Source organism: Arvicanthis niloticus, chromosome 5, assembly GCF_011762505.2.
Source record: "Arvicanthis niloticus isolate mArvNil1 chromosome 5, mArvNil1.pat.X, whole genome shotgun sequence".
Lineage (NCBI taxonomy): Eukaryota > Metazoa > Chordata > Mammalia > Rodentia > Muridae > Arvicanthis > Arvicanthis niloticus.
The window spans coordinates 5,209,348-5,229,517 of record NC_047662.1 but is presented as its reverse complement, the minus strand read 5'-3'; the positions used below and the strand labels follow the sequence as shown (position 1 = coordinate 5,229,517).

At 47.5% G+C, this 20,170-nt stretch overlaps 1 protein-coding gene across 22 annotated transcripts in view; it reads right to left on the bottom strand.

Moving 5' to 3' along the window:
• Positions 1 to 20,170, bottom strand: part of Camta1 (calmodulin binding transcription activator 1) — an 837,099-nt gene that overhangs the window by 35,684 nt on the left and 781,245 nt on the right. Inside the window, exon 1 of one of the 22 annotated variants that reach the window (XM_034503411.2) lies at positions 14,754 to 14,902. The exons of 16 other annotated variants lie outside the window; for them this stretch is intronic. The gene's annotated coding sequence lies outside the window, so the exon portion shown is untranslated. Of the gene's footprint in view, positions 1 to 14,562; positions 14,903 to 20,170 lie in introns of those variants that run through there. 5 more of the 22 variants (XM_076933690.1, XM_076933686.1, XM_034503413.2 and 2 more) reach the window with 5 other exon arrangements.

The following is a 20,170-nucleotide window of genomic DNA, read 5'->3' as shown; positions in this document are numbered from 1 at the left end:
ACTAACCACAGACCTGAACCTGACTGTAACTCACTACCCACTGATGTGCCTTTTCTGTTTCTGTTTTAGGCTTCTTGGAAAATACTCCTAAATCTTTAAAGTTCCTAAGCTGTACCAGAGGCTTAAAGAAAAATTTTCGAAAAAAAAAAAAAATCAGACACCCACAGCATGTTCTAAGTTTAGAAAACATGGACTCTGCTGCTGGAGAGTGGACACATCCAGGGGCTTCAGCATCTGCTATCAGTGACGAGGAGGCTATATCAAAAAAGACTCTGAGCCTGCTGCATCGATGCCTGCTCTGATGTTGTACATCCTATTTTAAAATTTAGAACTCAATTTTCATGACTACACTGAATGGTTTCTGACATGAGATCCAATAATTTAAAATATCGGGGGCCCAGGACTAGAGAGATGGATGGCTTGGTGGTTCTGAGGACTGGCTGCTCTTCAAGAGGACCTGGGTTTCAGTTCTCAGCACGCACGTGGCAGCTCACAGCTGTCTGTAACTCGAGTCTCAGGGGACCCAATCCCTTCTTCTGGTCTCACTGGGCACCAGTGATGCGTAGGTACACATGCAGACAGAACACCCATGCACATAAGAATCGGCTCAGTTGTTAAGAGGGCTTGTTGCTCTTGCAGTGGACCCACATTTAGTTCCCAGCACCCACATGATGGCTCAGAACTATCAGTGACCCAGGTTCCAGAGATCTGTGGCAGAAGCCATGCAGGAGGAACTATGGTAGGTAGGTGAGCTTTCCTGGAGATATTGCACTATTTCGCACAGTTGCAATGGATGTGCCTAAGAGAGGCACAGCCCCAGGGGTGTCCTCTCTGTATAATGTCTTGCTGCCGCTGTGTGCCTTCTCACGTCTATCCTTGCTATATGCCTCCTGAATCTGGCATGGTGGGACTGGGCATGAGGAGATCCTCACTGCCTATAGTCTGGTGTGACTGCTTCCTGGGAGACAGCCCACTCTCTTGTTCAATTTTCCTGTAGATCAGTATGAAGATGAACTTTCTTGATATGATGTTGTTTAGATCAATTCCTGGCTTAAATCGTTTTAGGAAGTTAGGGTAGTTGACAGAAAGTTTAAGAAGATGGTTTAGGTTGTTCTGTCAGAAAGATATAATTATTAGAATGAGGAGAATGTGCCCCCTCCCTTGTAGAACAGTGGGGGCTTCAGAGGTTAGAGAAGGCATGCAGTGAGTCCTCAGGCCTTACAAGTGTGTAACTGTATTTGGAAGAGAAAGTAACAAGTTAATGATCAAAGGAAACATTTCATTCCAGGTTGGGTCTGAGTTCCCGGATCCTGTCATCTGGGGATGTAGTCACTGGTTCCAGTGTGCACCATGAAAAGACGGGGTTATGAATAAAGAGTAAATATTTCTGAGCATGAGAATAGAGAACAGATTAGCCAGTTTAGCTGAACAAGAGGTCAAAAACAAGATGCAAGATAGATGATCTGTTTCTTGGTAAATTCAAGTTGTCGTCAGCTAAGCTCAGGGAAAAACTTGCTACTACAGACTGACTTGCTTAAACTTCGTTAATAAATGACAAAGGATTATTGCTTTGGGGTTACAATGAATTCATGGAGAGAAAGACAGATGGGAAACGTTTAGTTAGGTATGAGTTTCAAAAGAAGAGTACACACTCCATAATCCTGTCGTAATTCTCCTTCTGTGTAATAATTTTAATGATCTTGAAGAATATGTTTTTGTGGTGATTGTTTTAGAGAATATGTAACTTGTGGCTACAAGGTAATCTTTGTCTTAGAGAATTTTGTTTTGGGGTGGTATAAAAGGGCTAAGGGGAAAAAAATAAAGTGGTCAGAGTTTGCTTCATCCACCAAGCGTGTGAGCGTGTGCCAGCTTTAGGTCGTCAACGCACATCCCCTCCTTGGATAGCTGACCATGCTGTCTGAGCTGGTGGCGCCCTCTTCTGGCCTTCACAAGCATTGCATGCACGTGATGCAGGCAAAATACAATGTATCTAATTAGATGGTTAATTTAAATCATTCTCCTGGAACCTGTAGTATGGAGTTAAACTTTCTGTTATACTGTATCATACTTTTCAGCAACTGCTCTAGGTCACTCCTCTGTTGTCTACTGGGTCCCCTCTCTCCCTTTCCCCTTTCTCCTGATTCACTGTTCTCCGAACACAGGAGGAATTTTCCATGCCTCTGGCCCTTAGCTAAAGTCTCCTTTTTTCAGTCCACCTGTGAACTTCTGATGCTTCCTGAGCTCAGACAGCATTTTCTATGGGGCAATAATGGCATCTGCTGAGCAGCTACATGGAGCACCTCCAGAAGCCAGGCACACCTCATGTCTAAGTCCCATCTTCCCAACAACCAAAGGGTTTCCCTCTTCACCTAGAGAGAAGGAAGCCCAGGCTTACTCTTACCCAAGCCCATGCTGTGTTTGAGATCAGGACGGAGATCTGCACACAGGCTGGAATCCAAAGTGGTGTTCTTGCCAGTGAACCCAGCTGCCCTTCCCAGTCTTGCCCTCTGTCTTAAGAGAAAAACTCAGCAAACAGTACACACGTCCTTTCCTATATGCCATCCCACTACTGGCAAGACTGTGGGCTTTCGGGACGCAGGGATCTGGCACAGGTGGAGCAAGTGCTGGGTGGAAGGAGTACTCTTTTCTAATTTAAGCACCTGGGAGCCAAGTTATTGATGAGGTCATTTACCGACTGGCCAGGGACTAAGCAGACTTCACTGCCACAGTGGATCTATGCGCCAACCAGCAGTAAACTGTTCCCTTCAGCGAGAGGAGAGGGATTGGTTGAAATGGTTAAAACGCACTGGAGCTGACTTGAAAAGCGGGTGAAAAAAAAAAAAAGCTGTGTTTTCCTGGCTGACTGTTTTTTTTTTTTTTTTTTTTTTTTTTTTTTTTTTTGCAGCTCAGGTAAAGAGATGATGTCACTACACAGTGCTCACCGAGAGGCCTGGCAGCAAGACTTAACCATGTGACGTCCTCACAGACACAAGCTGGAATTTCCTAGCAGAGCAATGTCACTTTTCTGCAGCCGCCAGCGCTGCACACTAAAAATATCACTGACCCTAACTGTCAGGTGCCCCCCTTTGCACGTGGGAAACGGGCTCTGCAAACCACCAGCACAGAGCTCACCATACCGGAAAGCAGGGCCCGTGATTAGTTACCAAAGTGTTAAGCAAGTCTGTCAGGTTAAGCTGCTGTGTGAACATGAACTTTTAATGATGCGAAACAAAGAAATATTTGTCTAGAACCACCTCAGACGCATGCTTAGGTTGGGCATGGGTGCCGATCAGCTAATGCGCAGCACAGGCAGAGGCGTGTCGTGCGTGCTGAGCCACTTCGAGTCTTCTTGCCAGAGGGGGAGAAAGTTTGCCTTGGCAGGTAAATGAATGAAGGAGCGACCATCAAATACCATCTGCTATTTTAAAACACGCTATTTGTGTCTCAAGTGCACATGTGCCTCCTGTTGCTATTTGGACGGGGAACGAGAAGCCATCTCCCGTTCCATTTACAGCCTTTGGCTTCGGCGACAGCAAGGGCTGACCAAGCAGGAGGGGGTATGGCTGTGACTATTTCTGTAAAGAACTGTAATTGCTGCTTAGGAAGTCTCCTAAATGTTTCAGGAAGCTCGGAAAGACGGGGAAAGTGAAGTCACTTCATTCCTTCCCAGAATACATGGGGCCACCAAAATCCATTAAGCTGCGCCTCCCTGGCAAGCCAAGTAAGATGTCCAAGTGCAGAGGGAAGGAAGGGCCGGACAGCGATGAAGCACACACTGTACCACTCCGATTTTCCAAAGCAACTCCTAAATTTAGCCTCAGGAAAAAACCCGCAATACTCCACTTCTTAAACACCCTCCAACTACAGGAACCAAAACTCTAGAACCCCCGTTCTAGTTAGGGTGCCTCCTCCACCTGCTTCCGTCTGCGGGGCTTCGGTACTCCAGTTTCTCCTCCGTGTCTTTGTTCCGTATAACTCTGAACAAGAGTCTTAGGAATGCCCAAAGACTCTTCTGGGAGCTGCTGAACAAAGCCAACTGGCTGGCATTACAGCACTGAGGAGCAGAGCAAAGGATTCTCTCCCACCGTCGGTCATCCAGTATGGAAGCCAGAGAGGCATGAGGAACAGCAGCAAGCGTGTTCTCCAAGGATCCTCCCCTTCAAGGGTTCACGGGGTGCCCACGGAGCCCGGCTGTCTCTGCAGAGCATTAAGGCAGGAGACAGCCCCAAGGTACTACAAGAGCTGACCTTGCTGTAATAAAGGACATATCCACCTGAGAGTCAAGGCAGCAAATCAGAACCAAAGAGAACTGGGCTCCGGCTGAGAATTAGAGGGTCAGTGCCCACTTTCATACAGTGCCCCTTTAAGAATGCTAACTTTCCAAAAGGCAGCCAAATCTGAGGGGCAGCCTTAATGGTCATAGACCACTGAGAAAATGCAATATGTAATGAAACCCCATAATTTCAGACAATGACTAAATGTTAATAAAAAAGAAAGATGATAAACAGAAAAGGAGATATCAGATGGGGGGGGGGGGAGAGTTAACGCCAAAGTCCAAGGTTTTTCAAAGTCGGAGTGCTAGCCTGCGACTCCGAGGACAGACAGGAAGACGCGGGGGTGGAAGGAAAGCCAACCGGCTTGTAGGAAGGAAATTCAGAGCAAAACCCCTAATTCTTGAGACCGAGAAGGACAAACCAGCAGGACTGTCAGAAGGCAGAACTAGGTGCTCAAGTGAAGACAGGTTGGCTATTCCACAGTTAGCGGTGTTTCGGAAAGCCACTTGAAATCCTTGGGGGAGAGTCCGGGGGAGGGGGCGGGAGGAGATGTACTGTCCCTCAACTGGGAGTATAGCGCTGTGATAACCAAGAAGGCTCGCGCTCTGTTAACCAACAAGAGCCTAAAACACAAAAGCTCAGCCTCTGGCTGATGCACAAAACATAGACAGGCCACCAGGTAATGTGCAGTTTGGCCACAGGCTCAAAGCATACAGAGATACACACTGAGCGTGGTGACACACACCTTTAATCCAGCACCCGGGAGGCAGAAGCAGGTGGATCCCTGTGAGGTTAAGGTCAACCTGGTTTGCACAGTTTAAGTGCCACGGCTATGTAGCGACCCTGTCTTAAAAAAAATAATAATAAGGAAGGGAGGGATGGAGGGAGGGAGGAAAGGAGGGAAATACTGAGAAATATCTGGCAAATGAGTGATTTCACCTATCTGCAAGATAAGATGTAAACTTTGGTAACATTTCATTTCTATGGTGGTCTGTTTTTTCTGTCAAGAAAACCAATTTCTTGCTTTTGTCTTGTTTGTTTGTTTGTTTGTTTGTTTTGATCCTGGCTGTCATATACCTCAAACTCACTATTTAGCCAAGAACAACCATCACCTCCTGATCCTCTATTTCCACCTCTAGATTCCAGATGCAGGGGTTACAGGCACCCACACCACACATCCCTCTCCCACTTCTGTCCATCATCAGGCACAGCCATCTTTTATCTATCCCACCGAAGAGATATCCATCAAAGACCCTGCGTATGAAACAAACGAGACATCTCACTGAGACTATGCGATAATCTCTAGTGTTTTCGCCTTAAACACTGCTCTGCAGGGTTAGGAAGCAGGCTACAAGAAGCAGAGGTGGAAACTTAATAACAAAAGAAAGGTTGTTTTATAGAGCAGCGGGGAAGAGGAGCCAGGAAATCTGGCTGCTTCCACTTCTACTCACAGGATATACTTAGTCCACGGTCCTCGTGGTTTTCAACATCTGAGAAACCATGCACATCACACAGAATGGAAGGATTCCCCTGCTGGTTCCAGACTCGATCTCTACGTACTGTCGAGGGCCTGCGGTTGGCAAGCCTTGGCTCTCAGAGCTGACTGTGGGGTGCCACCTGCAAAGGCACACGCTGATGACTTGCTAACTTGTGAGAATGTTGGAGTTCAACGTAATTCAAAAGGGAGTATCTTATTTGTTTATTTTTAGGACAGGGTCTTACTATGTTGCTGTGGCTAACCAGTTTAGCCTTGAACTTATAGAGATTCCCCCCCTACCTCTGCCTCATAAGTGTACAGATTAAAGACATGCACCACCATGGCCAGCCTAGCCTTTTATCTTTTAAGACAGAATTCTACAACGGCATACTTCAATCCAATAACTTGAACATTTAATAATCGTATTTTTCTGCAATGCTATAAACTCTGGGATAAACACAGGCAAAGTACCATTTAGATGAATCGATTAAAATAATTTAGAAATAAATAGCTGTAATCCCTAAAATAGTGGCCAGATTACAGGTAAGTCTCAACAGATAAAAGACATAAAGATGGTATTTTGTGATCCACCACAAGTCTTTCTGATAAAGGGATACACATTTTGTCAAATTCTGTGTGGTTTTTTGACAGATTTTGCGAAGAACAAACAGTTTTAGGAAGTATTTTGGTCCTCAGCATCTTTCCGAGATGGTTGTTTTGTCCTTGGCTCTATCTGCTGTACTGGAACAAGGACAAGTCCACGTCTGCACAGTGCTCACTCCATGTGGTGACTGTGGTACTTACACCCTAGGCCAGGTCTGAACTCGACTCCATCGGGTCCTGGCCTTCTGGGTGAGGCAGAAGAGCTGAAGCTCCGGTGTTCACTACAGTGGTGCTGGACTCCAAACACATGTGGTGCAGCCCTGTCCTTCTGTCATACAAGTCCCCAGAGTGGACGTCCTGAACCACTCCATTCAGAGTGCAGTTCTAAAGGTGTGGGAACAGTTAAACAATGGACCAAGGGGATGGCTCAGCAGTTAAGAGCACTGGCTGCTCTTCCAGAGGTCCCGAGTTCAATTCCCAGCAACCACATGGTGGCTTACAACCATCTGTAATGGGGTATGATATACTCAAATAAACAAACAAACAAATCTATCTAAAAAAACCAACCAACCAAACAAACAAACAAAACCCAGAAGGTTAATAATGAGCGCCAGCAGCCATGGATACCAGCTGCAGAAAGCCTCCACTGCCAGCTTCCACTCCACGGTTCACTTTTCCCTCCTCACATTCCCTGGCTTTCCCTCTCTGTCCCAGTGTATCCCCCCCAGAGTCCATTTAGTCCCCTCCTTCCTCTCCCTTAGCAGCTGGCAAGCCCGGATGCTACATCTGTTTGAGGTGAGGCAGCGAGTGAAAATGCATACAACTGACATCAGATGAGGGCAAATCAAGACCCAGGAAAGTGCTCAGCTCAAGTGTACACACAGGAGCGCTCCAAGGGTCAGAAGGGAGTCCTGGACTTCACTCACTCAGCAGACCAGATGAAACGGAGGTCACTGATTGTAGGATCACGACCTATAATTTGCCTACATGCATGACCATCCCTAGTATCAAAATCTGAAGAGGGACTGGAGGGATGGCTCTGCAGCTGAGAGCCACTGCTCTTTCAGAAGATAGTTTGGTTCCCAGCAACTCAGTGGGTGGCTCACAATCACAACTGCTTGTAACTCTTGCTCCACTGCCCCCTGGTGGCCTCTGTAGGCAATGCGCTTGCAGGCACAAACACACACACTTACACATGCAATCTGAAAGAAACATCTTTCATAGGCACTAATAAGAATCCTTATGGTTCTTGAGCCCTTATGGTGGCTCCTAGCCATCTGTAATGGAATCTGACGCCCTCTTCTGGTGTGCATGAAGACAGCGACAGTGTGCTCACCTACATAAAATAATTAAATCTTAAAAAACAAAAGAACACTAGGCTTTTCCTATTTTAGACTATCATTTTGAGTTCTATACAAGAATCCACACCAAAAAAAAAAAAAAAAAAAAAAAAAGTTTCTGCTTCCTAAACTGTCTTCTGTAAATTTCTGCTCAAACATCACTGTTTTATGATGTGAGGTTCACTACCTCCCTGGTTTGCAAACATATTGCAAGTGTGTGTAACTTGTTACTATACTATGGAAGCTATGCAGTTCAGTGCTTTACAGTATACAATGCCTGTCCATGTTATGTTTCTTGCTTCCCCTGCAAATGTATACTATTTACTGCAGGTTTAAAGGGTTTTGTTGTCAGGCTAGCCCAGGGCCCAGCACTGTGTAAAGTGAGAAGTATTACTGATAGGCCTATAAGCTTTTTGTTTGTCTGTTTGTTTATTAGATGTCCCCCTTAGTCATATATTTTAAATACCTGGCTCTCTGTTGGTGACCCTTTGGGGGCTCTAAATGGTACACGCTTGTTGCAGGAAGTGCAGTAACTGGAGGTAGGTTTTGAGATTAAAAGCCTTGTCCTGCTCTTCAGATCAGTCTCTCTGCTCCATGTTTGCACCAGGAGACATGAGTGTGCACGCGTGCGTGCACACACACACACACACATTGTGCTCCTGCGGCTCGCTGCCCCACTTCCCTCTAGGTTGCCTTGGGTATGGGTTTTATCACAGCTTGCTCTCCCTGAGTTTTTACAGTAGGAACCAAAACACCTTTCACACATTCAAAAGCCAAGGGCATTGATTCTGGCCAGAGTACAATCAATGGCTTCTTTCACCAGAAAGGACGACAAGATTCTTAAATACAATCTTTGTTGGGCAGTCCAAACCACAAGTGTGTGATGTCAAGAAACCGAATCGTATTTTTCTGAAAACGGTCCTAAGGACCATTGGTCGGCCACCACTGGGGAGTCGATCAAGAGCAATGAGTGAGTGCTGGTGTCTCCTCACTTAAAATGGGACGGGAGTGAGAACACAGAACGGGGCTTTACTGCCGAGTTTCTGTGGTTTCTGAGTATAAGGATCACAAAGTGTCAATCTGGTATAAGGATCACAAAGTGTCAGTTCCCACACAGTGTGCCCACCTGACCTCCCTTCCTCTGACCACAGCCCTGGGGCACACAGTGTTTCTGAGCCTTCCTCAAAGCTACACATTCAAACTCCACAGCATTAGCAGACAGGGCCTCTGGTGGGTAGCAGGTCACGGTAGAGTACTTATGAACAGAGGGATCTCAGGGAACCATCTTGTTCTTCTGTAACACAACGACATGAACGGCTGGTAACAGCACCCAGGAGAACACAACAACACGTGTGGGCACCCAGACCTGGGACTTCTAGGCTCCAGAACTGTAAAAACTACTACGTCCATAAACTGCCTGCCGAAGGTATGATGTCACAGCAGCCCAGACTAAGAAGTACTCTTGCCCTGTACTTAAGGGGGTACTGGCACTGGACTCCAGGGGTGAGTGGACAAAGGCCGGACGCTTGACTCCAGCTGGGCCAGGATCCAGCAAGAGGCGCATCTGTGCTAATAAGGGCCATTTTGGGAAATGCAAAGGTCAGTCTGTCTTCTCAGACAAGTTTGCTGAGCTGACGGGGTGTAAAACAGACACTTTGCGCAGGCCGCTTCAGGAATGCCTGCCTGAGACTGAAGAGCCAAGAGAAGAAGACACATTTCTTATGACGTCACTTGCGTTCTCAGAACCAGTGTCCCTGAAGAAAATGCCAAACCTGGACTCAATATGACTCAGGGGACTTCTTTTCTACATAATCTAATTCAAGAGGGAGTGTTGTCATTTGGGACTGAAAGAAAGGTGTGTGGTGGGGCCGGTAGCTTTGTGGGTAAACGTGTTTCCCACAAACCTGGAGATCCCTGCTGGAGCCTTAGAAACCACATAAAGATTGGTCAAGAGAACTGACTTCATAATGTTGTCCCTTGGCCTCTACACCTGTGTCATAATAGGCATGGATGCTCACCCATATACAATAGCAGACTCACCTTATATGGTTCCCTTTTTTATTTTAAAAGGGAGGGTTGAAGTGTTGGATAATCAGTTAAACGCACTGGCTGCTCTTTCAGAGGCTCCAGGTTTGAGTCCCAGCTACTGGGCAGCTCATAACTGGCTGTAACTCCAGTCCTAGGGGATCTGATGCTGTTTAGCTTCTATGAGCACTAGGCCCACACATACACCATGCATGCAGGAAAAACATTTATGCACATAAAATAAAGTTTAATTTGTTTCATTTAAGGAAGGAAAGGTATGAATGGACTGTAAAATGACGGCCTTTTTGCTAAATACCAGGTAAGTTCTATTTTTTACCTATAAGTAAAAATACTCCCAGTCACTAACCATATTTTAGTACTATCCTTATGTTGCTATAATTTTCTCTAGAAAACGGGGTAAATCATGGCAGAAACAAGCCACCCTGCTTATCTGGAGCACAACTCGATGCTCATTACCCACAGAAATCTGAAAAGATGGCAAAGGCAGACTGTGCTCTGGCCTAGCTGCAGACCATCTGTCATCGAATTTATGTCTCGAAGAATCTTAACTCTTCAAGCCTCGAGTTACAGCTGAATGCTGTGGCACAAAGACACACCCCACAGAGCAGAATCACATCGTTAACACCAGGCCTGAAAAAGGCGGTCTAGGGATTACCTTTTGACTCTTTCTTACTGTGGCCTACAGCAACAGAACCCACTAGGCAGGCAGACAGGCAAGCAGGCAGACACACAGACACCTGAAACGAAAGCACTTCCAGTGTGCATGTGCTTTGATTTTAAAAATTGGTGGTGCTGACCCACTAAGCCAACTTCCTAAACCACTTAAAGCTTTGGGAGCTAGGTAAGGGATAAGAGACGCAGGGATATAAGACAATCCCTACTAGTTCAGTTAGTGTCAAAGTGAAAACACAACCCGAGTACCCCTCTTACTGTATGATATGACACGAAACAGCTGTGGCCTATACGCATTCCTGGACAGCAAGCTCCCCCGCCAACCCCAAGAAACTCGGGAAGATGATCCACATGTCTGACCTAAGCCACTTTCCATGGGTACGGTGTCCAGGTTTTTAGGGCCACCTCAAGACCACTTAAGAAGGACTCCCATCCAGTGGAGACCTTGAACCGACCTCAGTGGGAGATCATGTGACGTCTGTGTCTAGACTGCCAAGAGACAAGACCAGACCTAATGTATAAATAGGATCACACTGGTTTCAAGCTTAAAGAATATTTTCACTTCAAGATCCTGGCAGTTTATCGAGGAGCGAAAAGCTGAACGATGTCTTTATTGGTGTGCACCAAGCTTTAGCTAGATCATATCACATCAGGCAGAGTCAGGGAAGGAAGCTGTAGCCACCCCTCACACACCACTAACAGCCTCTTGTCTAATCTAGATGCTGGAAAAGGTTGAGCCAATGAGGAGGGACCTGAGTCAAGCTTGGAGAATATTCAGACAGAATTTAACATGGAGTGTTGACCTATAGAAGCTTAAGCTTCAGACCTGACTGCAACACTATATCCCCTTTCAATAGGCAACTCACAGACCTGGATGGTGGTGCTAACGATTAGTTAGGAGATGGGCAGAAAACGGACAGAGGACATGGATGATCCTGGAAGTTAACAAGTCTTAGTTTAAAATAATGGAAAACCCTATTTACTTACCCTTGCTACCCACAATACAAAAAAAAAAGTTAAGCTTCTCGGCAGTTTAATTACTGTAAACATCTGCTTTCCCTATATTTACTTTCTGCAACTTAGTTTCTATCAGTTACAATTTGCTTGAAACATTGTATACAGTAGATGCTTCAGAAGGAGTGGGCCTATCTCTCCACATGGTATGTCTACTATGCTTGTCTTAGACAACAATGCAAAATTTAACAAATAAAAGGTACTATACTGCCAAAATTTTGATTAATCCACGAGAAGGACTTCTCTAAAAACAAAGCATCAAGACAGATCATACAACTAGCCCCTTCCACGCCTGCATTTTTTTGAAGGCCACTATCTATAAGCTATCTTGCCATTTTTAAAGAGTGACTTTCCATCTTGTCTGCCTACTGTGTGGTAGCCCAAATGTAAGAAGAGCAGAGAACACCTAGAAGTCATATGGCTTCTGGGCTTTCCGGTACTATGCCAAGGGTGAGCCTATTTATACAGACCTCTGCAGGTCTGAGCACCAAGCTCTCCATGACAGGAGGTGACAATACCCATGTGTCACCTAGTAGGCTAATAAGCACTTCCTAAATGTGGCTAATATTAACATGTGACCGTTAATGTAACTTAATACATACCATCTGGATCTCTCCCACTATTATTTAAAATTATTTGAAGCTGTTTTACCTTCTGTGGAATACATATCTTAAAAGAGTAAAAAAAATAAAATTCCCCACAGGTTGCTTTTGTCTACAGTAGCTGGACAGGCTTACATAGAGTTTATGGCCAACCCCTAGGAAGTGCATAAGATTATATAGTGTTGTTTACTAATTTCAACAGTTTCCCCAGTGCTCTCTCTTGAGCCTTCAATTTCCTGTCTAATCCTCTTTTATTTCATCTATTTTTATCTGGATTCATGTGTAATCTATATCTCAGTAGCCTCTCTTAAGTCCCTCCCCCTCCCTCTTGGAAGGTGAGCTACACACAAATAAACCACATCACACACGGCTGCCAGAAGCTTTTTGGCAAAGAAATACGTAACTGAAATCAGCTCCCAAATATTAGACTCGGGCACTGTGACGGGATGCTCTGCTGATGTTTGATAATGAAGACCTGGCACCAGATTGAGACGCCCTCTCTTGAAAATATTGAAGGGGCACAAACATTAAATCACTTTAAACTGGAGAAAGCAACGCCCTTTAAATATGAAAAGACACAAGAGCATGCAGTGATCAGTGAGGAGCTGAGGAAGGCGGGTACATCCGGCTGGGAAAAGATGAAGGCTTCCAGAAAACCCTGCGGGGCTGTGCCAAGCCTAACAAAATGGTCTCCCCTGATTTTTACCGGGCAGCATGGAAAGTTGTGTTTTGTATGAACGTATTCAATTTTCTCTAGACATTTTTTTTTAAAAGCAGGCTATCCACACAGTACTGTAACTTGCAAGTTCATGAGAAAGAGTGTCACACCCGAAGTCATCATGAAAGATTTCCAAAAGAAACTCTAGATCCCCCAATTTACATGTCCCACACTGCCAGGGGCCAGCCGCTCCAGAGCTGAGCCTGGAATCCTAGCTGTCAGTAAGAGCTTCACGCCTTCTTGGTTGGATACTTTCTCTGGCAACTGACTCTTCAGCTTGATTTGCTCATGTGAAACAAAGAATTCTCAGTTCCACCTGTTATCCACGAATTCTGAAGCAACCCAACCCTATTACACTGCGGCAGTGCCGGCTATTCTAGGAAGGAGGACCCAGCTCAGTCCTGAATACAGGGCTGTGGGAAAGTCTGAACCGGCACGCCTGAGATTTAAAAGCCTTAAACAATGCAACCCTGTTAATTCTTTCCTTAAATGAGCTATGTCCACTTGGATTGTACAGAGTGGAATTAACCAAGACCCCACTGAGGTTCCTAAGCAATGCACAATTTCAATGCTTTTTGTTTTCACTACGAAGTCAAACGCCTTTTTCTAAAGCATTAAAGATTATCATTCCTTAAATCCAATACAAAGAAAAAGACCCACAAGCTAATCTGCTACCTAGTAACTCTGGTGTTCAAATAACAAATGATTTACCTATAAACACATTCCAGGGAAAGCGCTGTGTGCTGCCTCATGTTTTTCTTTACTAGATCTCACAGTAATAGTTTCTGTGTACAAAGACTGGAGGGAAACTCTGCCCAGCTACTGTTTATCCATTTTACCACAAAACAGGTTGGGAGCACAGTTATAATATGTTGAGTTTGGCTTCCCTGAGAGGAGAAAGGTAGCCCGTTTAACCAAGTCAAGGTAAGAGGCACTCTGGAGATCCGAGAGCCTTCCTGGTTGTTTACTAACTAGGTCTGCTATCTTCATTGCTACCTCAGGTCGGTGGACCAAGTAGGATGGGGAGACAAGGAGACAATGCGCAAGACTCAGAAGTGGGTCCCGCTGTTCTACAGTAGCCTATGTGTTTTGACAATGGTTAAGTGCGACTTCTAACGCCGTGCAAACCACGGAGAATCAAAGAGCAAGACCCTGGGCATCTAAACGGCTGGCCATGAATAAAAAGGTGCCCCAACGCCCGTGCTTCTGGGCTGCAGGTAAGCCAAGCTCTCAGCAAGTTCTTCCACACCTTGCCTCTCAACTTTCCCCACCGGCCTTGGGCGCTAGGAAAACAAAGCGGCCTTCGCTGCCCTCGCTGCGTGCACCGCGGGCGCCGATCCAGGCAAGGGGCGCGGGCCCGCGGACAGAGGGGGAGCTCAGCGCAGCAGCGGAGCAGGAGCGCGCCCCCCGCCCGCGCGCCCCCGCCGCGCCGCACATAAACACGCGCGCTCCAGAAACGCGCGCCAACGCCCGGCCCCGCGCGCTCCCTGGCGCACGTAAACACACTCCGTCTCCCACGAGCCCGCGTGTCTCACACCTGCTCTGCGCACGCTCACCCAAACACACGCCCTCTTGTAAACACGGGCCTCGCACCAGCGATCGCTCTAGAAACACAGCTCGGTTCCCCCACGCTCACCCGACCACCCACACGCGCTCCCCACTAGCTCCCAAAGCACGCTCGTCTCACACGCAGTCCTTAAACCTACTTGCTGCTGCGACCGCACTCCCCCACTCGCTCCAAAACACGCCCCCACAACACCAGGTCCCCCGCGCACACTTCAAGCTTCACTCGCGCCATAAACACGCGCGCACTTACCGCCGCTCCTGTAAAGACACAACCCCAATGGCCTCGCTTCCCACGCGCTCCAGAATCACGCGTGCCTGCACCTAGCTCCTCAGACGCTCTCCTTCTTCTTCACTCTCGCTCGCGCCCCCGCGAGCACGCGTGTTGTCCCCACGCCCCCGCGCCAGCCTCCGCCCTCGTCCCTCCGCCAGGCGCACACTCACTGGGACGTGGGAGCACAGTCACCCTTGGTCCGTCCGGAGCCCAGACGCCCGTGCCCGACTCTCCGCCCCGCCCGGCCCCGCCCGAGTCGCTCCACTCCACTAGCCGCCGCTGGAACGCCGCGCTGAGCTCCGGGTACCGCGGTCTCCCCGCCACAGCCCGAGTGCGCCCGCACGGCCAATGGAGGGGCGCAGCGGTGAGCTCACCGCACCCGGCTCCGCCCCCAGCACAGGGAGGGCCAATCGGTGCGCGCCACGTCACCCGGAGCTGGGCAGAAGCAGGTGTGGGGCGCGGAGCGGCTCGGCGCGCGGACTGCGCCGGAACTGCGCCCAGCTTGGCGGCGTCGCGCTGGACGGCGTCGGGCCGGGCCTGGAGGGCGTCGCTCGCGCGTGGGACCGCGTGGGGCCTGAGCCGCCTCCCTGCCCTATCGGCCGCTCTTTCCGCCTCCAGCCTGGATGCGCCTCGCAGGCCCGGCGTCTCCCAGCCCGACGGGCCGCCGTGGCCGCAGGTTCCCTGCAGCTCCTAGCTGCGCAGCGCCGTCGGGGGTGGGGGGCCCGGAGCCCACTCTCAGGGGCCCAGCGGCCCCGGCGTCTGCAGTGCAGCGAGCCGGGGGAGGGGGCACTGCGCTGTCCGAGGTGGGGCCCGAGGACCATAGGGCTGTGACAGTGACTACACCCCTTGGGAGTTCAAGGCGCTTTCCATTTCTGCGTTCAGAGCTCAACTCCTTAGCTGGAGTCATGGGGCCTCCGCCTACTCACTTCTGGCCTGGCTCTCCCCAACTTACAGCGTTGTAATCACCCACTTGGATACTTTGCCAAGATCCTCTCCTGTCTCCTGCTACAAAGCTAAACACAACTCTAAAGGCTCCTTGTCTCCACACAGCCTTCTCAGACGTCCCAGAGGGATGCTACCGACCCTTATTTCTCTCAGACATTTACATCCTCTCCTTACTCAGTTAACCACTCGCCCAACAAGACCTTGCTCAGAGAAAGTGTGACCCACGCACGCTTCTGAAGAACCATCTTTTGTTTGCATTTCTTTTTTATTGTTTGTTGACTTTAAAAATGACGTTATGTCTTTCCTGCCATCTGAACTACAAATATCTACAAATAAAGGCAGGAGCCTCTTGATCCTACCCAATTAGATTATAAAAATGACACACTTTTGCATAGCCCTTAAGTTTGAACAACAGTGATTCCGTGGTTAGAACCCAAGTGAAAGGCATACAGTGTTTATGCTTCTAAAGCAGAAAAAGGCAAGTAGCTGGCTGGGTCTGGCCACAGACTGAACATGAGTGCATCCTCTTCCAAGCGTGTGATAGCATAATCAGGACGCCGCAGCACCTTCAGGCTCCCACCCAGGTCCTTCAGAGTCCACAAGCCTCTACCCTGGTCCCACACTGGAGCTCCACAACTTCCCAACTTCCCTTCATGTGCTAGGGTAGCTTCTGTCAATACCTAGTGCTTGGCTTAAACCTCACCACCCTTCCTGCTTTTTCCTGCCACTGTGGGTAGAAGCATACTGACAGCATTGTCAATTCTGGAGCTGCAGCACACAGCAGGTGGGTTCTGCCTCTGTCTAAGAGACAGGGTGTATGACACTTTAACTTTGGACACAAATTGCCCAAATTCAGAGTCAGATGCTGACATCTGTTACCTTATGTGGTCTGTTTCTTTGTATCTATGGGGCAAGTGTTAAGTGTGATGTAAGGTCCTGGTAAACACTCTGTAGAGTTAGCTATTGTTACTTTCTTAACTAAAGTTGGGCACCTTGAGCTTCTAAGCAGTGACTAGAAACTATGGGGCTATAACTTCTGAATTTCAAGTAATGTTCTCTGGTTGGCCCGAGAAGTTTTAGTTCTGTATCTGTGATCTGTGCATTATTCCACATGCATACTGTATATTCATCAAGATCTCAAAGATTAGCAGGACAGCCCTCATATATCTCTGAACAACGACAATGCAGCTGGGCTTGTGTCCTCACCTGATTGTTGGATTGCCTGGGTCTACCATGAACAACACCCAAACTGTAAATGAGAGGAACACAAGGAGCCACACCTGCCCTGTGCTTCAACATGCCAGGGAATGCACCAAGATCGGGCTAAGAAACAGGTATCCTTAGGATTTTGTGTGAGGAAGCTTGCTCACCTTTTGTCTGTCTATGCCTGCCTGCCTGCCTCCCTCCCTCCCTCCCTCCCTCCCTCCCTCCGTCTGTCTCTCTTGGTTTTAAAAGAAGGGGCAAATTCAGCCCTGGATATCCCAGCTGTCTGGAGAGAGACCCCAGGGACTATAGGACTGACCCTTCTCTCTCCAACGAAAGTGGAGTCCACAGCTGCTGCATGCAGTACAGGAGGCATGGCTGAGCCCTCCTGCCCAGTCTGGGGCCTACAGGCAGCAATGCCTCTGCAGCAGGACCGACCTCTTACTACTCCTCTGATGGGCAGTTTCCTAGAAGGCACTTCCTGCTTCTCTGAGTCCCACTGTACCATGGGAACAAGCATCCTCTTTGGCCAGTGCACAGAGAATCGGGTGGAGCTGGGGTGAGCTGGATGCTTCTGCAGCTAACTCAGAGTCTCAGAGCACTGATGTGTGTTACAGCCAAATGCCCACAGGTGGTGGGTTGCTCCTTTTGGGTATTTGCATCCTTTAGAAAATGAAAGGGCAGGACACGCCTGTGACTCAAGCAAAGTATCACACTGGGGTTTTATGAGGCTTTGATTGGATCTGGGTCCTTTTCTGGCATGGAGAAAAAGAAAGCTTTCATGAGTTAGTGGAAGCCAGACCAAGTGCAGTCTTTGTCCCTTAGGCAGACACAGTCTGCTGTAATCTTAGCCCAGCCTCTGCTCACTGGGGACCCCGAGTGTAGATAGGAAAGAAGGGAAGGGCAGTGCGTTGGGGCCTGTTTTCCGTTCCCACTGTGTTACTGGACACTCCTATCCATTACTGCTCATTCTTCTGCAAGTAAGACAGACTACGAGACAAAAGCGCCAAGAAGGCAGATAACTTGCTCCAGACTCGGCAGCTGGCGAGCAGCAGCAGACCTGGACTTTGGGAGTCTGAAGCTACACTCCTTTTCATCCTGTTTCAGGCAGTTAAAAAGGTGCCGTCTGAAAGTTACTCTGAAAGGACTGAGTTTCTTTACAATGGTTAAAGTTTCAGGTGCACAACAGTAAGGCCAAATCAGCCGCTGGCTGCCTTTCGGTGCCCTGCAGGGAGAGAAGGGAGCATTCCCGTTTCCAGCCATTATCCTCAGGGATGCTTCACCCTTGGTAGACTCCTTTGATGTTCGATGTGACCATGTGATTTTCTTGGGCCAATGCAAGGTGGACTGACTTGTGTCATTACAGATAGATATTTGAAGAGCCAGGGATGTGCCCACCAGCCCACCACATTCGTCTCCCTGGCCCCGACACTTGTGAAAGCTTGTTTACATAAAGTGATGGTTTCTCTATGCCTAGACCCCTGAAGGTATGCCACAGGCAGAGTCCTCTCAACAACCCTTGAGGTGTGGCCGGCCAACGACTGACATCAAACATTGGACTGCTAGGTATCGCAGCACAGTCTAACCTCGCCTCTCTGATAACAATCGAGCATGCTTCTGGATAGGTCAGCTTCCAGTAAGTGAAAAGACAGTAACAAAATGAATATTTTAATATAACTAAGAGGCGGGAGAATTGGCTCAGTGTAAGAGCACTTGCTCTTTTAGAGAATGCAGGTTCGATTCCCAGCACTCACATAGTGGCTCACAATGGCCTGTAATTCAGTTCTAGGGGATCGATTGACATCTCCTGTCCCTCTTAGCATCCAGACATGCACATGGTACACATGCATACAAGCAGACACTTGCATATACACATAAAATCAAATCTTTTAAAGAAAATTAAACATAAGTAAGTGTAATATGTATGTTTATGTCTTTTAAAAACAACAACAGCAGGATTGATGAGGTGATATAATGAATAAAAGAAGTGTTTACAAGTAGGCTGTAAAACTGGATACCCCTGGGCTGGAGAAATGGCTTAGTGGTTAAGAGCACTGACTGCTCTTCCAGAGGTCCTGAGTTCAAGTCCCAGCAACCACATGGTGGCTCACAACCATCTGTAATGGGGTCTGATGCCCTCTTCTGGTGTGTCTGAAGGCAGCTACAGTGTATTCATATAGATAAAATAAATTTTTAAGAAAAGCACTGGACAGCTCCACTCAAAAGCACAAAAAGGGACCTTTCCTTACTTCACACAGTATATAAAAACTAACTCACAGTCCAATAAAAATCTGCAAGAACCCAAAAATATAGAACTCCCTAAAGCATCTCAGCAGCAGATTTGTCATGACAGGGACTTTGTTGGTGGTCACCTTAAATATGATCTCAGGAACACAAGCCACTGAAGGAGCTTAGCAAAGTGAAACACAGTTGTGCTTCAAAGAACAACACTATGGAGTAGAAAGACAGTCCAACGAAAAGGATAAACTATATAAACGATATATCAATTAAGGGACTTGCATCTAATATCAAGAACTCTTACACCTTAAATTTAAAAGCAAATAGCTCGTTTTTTAAAAGCCAAGTAAGGGATCAAATGAGCTTTTTTTTTTTTCTTTTGAAGATAAACAAATGACCAATAAATACATAAGAAGATGTATCACCAAGGAATGCAAATAAAAACTACTACGGACCAGACACGGTGGCACACACCTTTAATTCACCAGCACTCTATTTGAGAGGCAGAGGCAGGTGGCCAGCCAGACCCACATAGAAAGTTCCAGGCCAGCCAAAGCTGCATATTGAGACTGTCTAAAAAACAAAACGACCACCAAGACAGCCATGGAGCAACAACAAAGACAACAACAACAAGAAGAGCCGACAAGAAAAGAGCTGAACTCTTTAGCACTGCTGCTGGGGACGTAGGATGGTGAGATCGCCTTGGAGAGAGCCCTGGCAGTTCCCCCAGGTGGACGTGCAGCTATGATATGGACCAGCAATTCTCCTAGTTATGAACCCAAGAGAAACAGAAACAGATGTTCAACATGTGGACATTTGTCTGGCAGTAACAGAGAAAGGACAGATATACACATTACACAATGAACCCAGAAGGCAGCACGCTAGGTTAAAAAAAATAAAAGCCAGCCTTAAGGGCACACACTGCCTGATTCCTTCTACAGGCAATGCCAAGAACAGACAGGTTTACAGAGACAGAGAGGATTACTAGTTGCTTAAGGTAGGGCTCAGAGCATGGTGATTTCTTTTAGGGAGTGAGAATGACCTAGAATTAAGTTTCTAGTAACTGTATAACCCTATGGATATACTAGAAACTTCTGAATCCTGTACTTTAAAAAAGTGTGAGACTGGAAAGCAGGCTCGGGGGTTAAGAGCACTGGCTGCTTGTCCAGAGAGGGTGAACATTCAATTCCCAGCACCTACA